The 5,000-nt window shown below is 43.7% G+C and overlaps 1 pseudogene; it reads left to right on the top strand.

Annotated features, from left to right (window-relative positions):
• LOC106812724 overlaps positions 1-5,000 on the top strand; it is a 35,346-nt pseudogene that overhangs the window by 12,775 nt on the left and 17,571 nt on the right.

The raw sequence follows: 5,000 nt of genomic DNA, 5'->3' as shown, positions 1-5,000 counted from the left end.
CGGCGGTCGATAAAAAACAAGGTGCAGGTCTCATTATCTGCATTTATCCTTATTACCTCTGCCAATGAGGTTATGTTTTCGCCCCTGTTAGTTTGTTTGTTTGTTGGTTTATTTGTCTGTCAACAGGATATCTCAAAAAGTTAGGAACGGATTTTGATGAAATTTTTTGGACGGGTTGGTCTTGGGCCAAGAACCAATCGATTAGATTTTGGGTGGTGATCCGGATCCAGATCTGGATCCAGGATTTTCTTCTTTTTTGTGGGAAAGACTTCGGACGCATTCAAAATTCATTTTAAAAAAATAATCCTGGATCTTTTTTTTTTTTATTTCTGAAAATTTCGTCAAACTCTATATTGGGTGTACCAGCAAGATGGGGGGACTGTTACGCTGTGGCGGAGGTTTGCTATCTCTGATCGCTCTTGTTTCGTGTTTGCAGACATAGACGAGTGTGCGGAGAACAGAGAGATATGCAGTCCAGGCACGTGCAGCAACGAACCCGGCAGTTACTCATGCATCTGTCCCGACGGTTACATGCCGATGCCAGGTGGCAAGGACTGCATGGGTACATCTATTTACATCTTTCATTTCTTAAAATATTTTTATTCTTTTACATCTTTACCTATTTTTCATCTTTTTCTTTGTTTGTCAGTTTCATGTTGACATCGCAGACGAGGAGCGCAAATGATTGCGGAGATGAGTTAGTAGAAGAAAAATGAGAGAGTGAGGGGGAAGGGATAACGTAACGATATATGAATGCGTTGATTAGCATACTAACTTCACATTGAAATTTATTCATGATCAGTGAATATTATGAATTTTATTGAAATTGATGCAATTTCAATTTCCGGCCATTGTTTCAGACTAGATCTGTCAAACGCCCAGACAAATTATCACTGCATTCTACAATACTGCTATAGTCAGATATAGTTTAATCAGGAGTGAATAATAATACATTATTATTATATAATATTAAATTGACTACGTCACGAATTTTCTGGTGTATATTGAAAAAAATTTGGTTGCCATTTTTTTACATTAAACGTAAGTACTAATGGGACTAAATGTATCGTCAAATTCTTACCTGATAAGATTGTTTCTTAACTAGTTAAAAATCCAAAAAACCTGGACGATTTGATATTATGATCCTGACAATAATTTCTTGCTATGGGCTATGTATGAGTCACGAGTGTATGCTTATATCGAACAATATAGTAAAATAGGAAGTATAATGCAGTAATTTAACCATAAAAAGTGAACAGAATTATTAAACATTTTGTGAAAAAGTGGAAATAATTTTTTTACTTTTACCATTTACGGTGACGTAATCACTTTAATAATCTATTGTTATTTTGCTCCTGTGATTTTGTGATTTTGTGATTCCTCCTGTGAATTTGCTCTGATTTTGGCTTTCAGACATGAGGAAGGGTTTCTGTTACCTGAGGGTGTTTAAGGGACCCACGTGTGAAGACTCGATACACAGTGGACTGAGTAGAAAGACCTGTTGCTGCTACTTCGGCAAGGCGTGGGGCGATCCGGAGGGAGACTCATGCCAGCCGTGTCCCTACAACCATACACGTAAGCTTCTTAAGCGTCTTCTGTTTCTTCTTCTGCTTCTTCTTCTTCTTCGCTTTTTCATTCTCTTCTTCCTCTTCCTCCTCTTTCTCTTCTTCTTCTTCTTCTTCTTCTTTTTCTTCTTCTTCTTTGCCTTTTCATTCTCTTCTTCCTCTTCCGCCTCCCCTCCTCTTTCTCTTCTTCCTCTTCCGCCTCCCCTCCTCTTTCTCTTCTTCTTCTTCTTCTTCCTCCTCCTTATGCTTATCGTTTTTTCATTCGTGTTCGCTTTCCTCTTCTGCTTCTTTTCTTTTTGTTGTTGTTCTTCTTTTTCTTCGTCTTCTAGGAAACCGCTCCTTTTCTTCCCCAATGCTCGCGGTTAATCTTGTCGTGCGCATGCACGTACGCAATACAGACTTCCACGCTCGGCTGGGCTTGACAAAAAACGTCAATCATCAATAACCGATCAAATATCCGAACATAAAAATCGTTAATGTAATTCGCAGGTGAATATCAGGAGCTATGTTACAAAGTCGTGGGTGGCGGTGGCCCAACCAGCATACGCCTTGACAATGGAACCATCGTCGCCATCGGCCCTGGTGGTCAGCCGATACGGCCGGGTGGAGGGGTGATCACGGATGGTGATCGAGAGAAGCCAGACAGGGGTGTGTTAGATCGTGGGCCGCAGACCGCCGATAGGATAGGTAAGAGAGGATGCACACGGCGGATAGAGCGAATACAGAAATGCTGAAAACCTGATCGCACATCTGTGATAAATGATAATCGAGGTTTAGATAAATTAATAAATAAATAAATATATATATATATATATATCAGTATTTTTCCGTGTACCCCTATTTACATTACCCTGTATGTACTATGTGTGCGTGCGTGTGTGCGTGCGTGCGTGTGTGCGTGCGTGCGTGTGCGCGTGTGCAAGTAAATATTATTATTATTATTATTATTATTATTATTATTATTATTATTATTTGAAGTAATAGCAGTACTAGTAGTAGTATTAGCTGATATTAGTCTATACACTGCATATTTTGTGAGTAAAAATCCACTGCTTGATGCTACAACAGATATCAACGAGTGCCTGATCATTCCCAACCTGTGTAAGAACGGTCGCTGCGTCGACACGCCCGACGGATTCCGCTGTGACTGCGACACCGGCTATCAGTATGACAGCGTGATGCTCATGTGTAAAGGTGTGTGCGCGCGTGCGTGCCTGCCTGCCTGCCTGCCTGCCTGCGTGCGTGCCTGCCTGCCTGCGTGCGTGCGTGCCTGCCTGCGTGCGTGCACGCCTGCCTGCCTGCCTGCCTGTCTGCCTGCGTGCGTGCCTGCGTGCGTGCGTGCGTGCTTGCCTGCCTGCGTGCGTGCGTGCGTGCGTGCGTGCGTGCGTGTGCGTGTGCGTGTATGTGTACGTTTGTGTGCGTGCGTGTGTGCCTTCCTGCCTGCGTGCGTGCGTGCCTGCGTGCGTGCGTGCCTGCCTGCCTGCCTGCGTGCGTGCGTGCGTGCGTGCGTGCGTGCCTGCCTGCCTGCCTGCGTGCGTGCGTGCGTGCGTGCGTGCGTGCCTGCCTGCCTGCCTGCGCGTTTTTTTATGATTAAATCGTTCAACAGCTTTTGCAATGGCTGGATGACTGGTTTAAGCTGTATGTCTATAATGATATAATATAATAATATAATAATATCAGGAGTGTATAATATAGAGATATAGATACTACTAGATCTCTATATTAATACACTCCTGATAATATAATATAATATGATTATATAATGATATAATGCGCTGGTTAACACTGAATGTCTATAATGATATAATATAATAAGATAGATAATATAATATAATATGATTATATAATGATATAATGCGCTGGTTAACGCTGAATGTCAACAGGCACACGCGCACGCGTCGTACTCGTGTAGGCTTCTCCTTCCTTACCTCTACCATCCTGTGAATCCGGTGCCGGTGGGGCAGAGTTCATCGTGTGCGCGGGAGCCCGGCCGCGGGCAGATGTCGCACGACGGTCCCCACGCCCTCCCCATCGCGCAGCAGCAGGCAGCCTTCGTTATCTCGTGGCCCTTGAGCACGGTGTTGCTGTTGCAGGCGCGGTGTCGGTAGCAGAGGCCCTTGCGCATGTCTGTTGATAGAATGTACGGTGGCGCGGTTGACCGGGGTAGAAGTTGAAAAGTATTTCTGGCCAGATGCAGCAGCAGCAGCAGTAGGCAGTAGCACAGTAGCAGAGCACCAGCCCAGCAGCAAAGCAGTAGTAGCAGCCAGCAGCAAACAGCAACAGCAAAAGCAGGCAACACAGCAGCAACAGCAACAGCAGCAGCAGTAGCCAGTAAAGCAGCAGCAGCGAGCAACAGCAACAGCAAGCACAACCACAGCAACAGCAGCAAGCAGCAGCACAGCACAGCATACCAGCAGCACACAGCCAGCAGGCAACGCACGCAAGCAGCAACAGCAGCCAGCCAGAAGAACAAGCGAACAACGTACAACGGGAGGACGCCATATGACCGGCCACTGTTATGATAAGAATAGGAATGTTCATCACGTGAATGTAACGAGAAATGTCTTCATCCTAAGCACAAGAGTAGGAATGTTCATAGTGAAGTAAGAAGAAATGTCTTCATCCTACCACACAGAGTAGGGAATGTTCACTACGTGAATGTAAGTAGAAAATGTTCTTCATCCTAACGACAAGAAGTAGGAGAATGTTCGATACGTGAATGTAAAGAGAAATGTCTTCATCCCTAACAACAAGTGCATCGTACTCAATATTAATGTTCACTCTGAATGTAGAGAGAAATGTCTTCATCCTAACACAAGAGTAGGAATGTTCATGCGTAATGTAGGAGAAATGTCTTCATCTAACAGCAAGAGTAGGAATGATTCATACCGTGAAATGTAGTGCGAAATGCTCTTCATCCTAACAGCAAGAGTATGCGAATGGTTCATACGTGAATGTAGGGGAAATGCTCTTCATTCCTAACACAAGAGTAGGAATGTTCATACGTGAATGCTAAGAGAAATGTCTTCATCCTAAACACAAGAGTAGGCAATGTCTTCATAACGTGAATGTAGGAGGAAATGTCTTCATCCTAACACAAGAGTAGGAATGTTCATACGTGAATGTAGGGGAAATGTCTTCATCCTAACACAAGAGTAGGAATGTTCATATCGTGATTGTAGCGGGAATATGTTCTTTCATCTAACACAAGAGCTAGAATGTTCATACGTGGAATGTAAGGGGAAATGGTCTTCATCCTAACACCAAGATAGGAATATTCATACGTGAATGTAGGAGAAGAGTCTTCATCGTAACACAAGGAGTTAGGAATGGTTCATACGTGAATGTACAGAGAAATAGTCTTCAGTGCCTACACAGAGTAGGAAATTTGTTCATACGTGAATGTAAAGGGAGAATGGTCTTCATCCTAAACAC

This window comes from Priapulus caudatus, unplaced genomic scaffold (genome assembly GCF_000485595.1).
Source record: "Priapulus caudatus unplaced genomic scaffold, Priapulus_caudatus-5.0.1 Scaffold679, whole genome shotgun sequence".
NCBI classification, from domain to species: Eukaryota; Metazoa; Priapulida; class Priapulimorpha; order Priapulimorphida; family Priapulidae; genus Priapulus; species Priapulus caudatus.
This window is presented reverse-complemented; position numbering and strand designations above follow the sequence as displayed.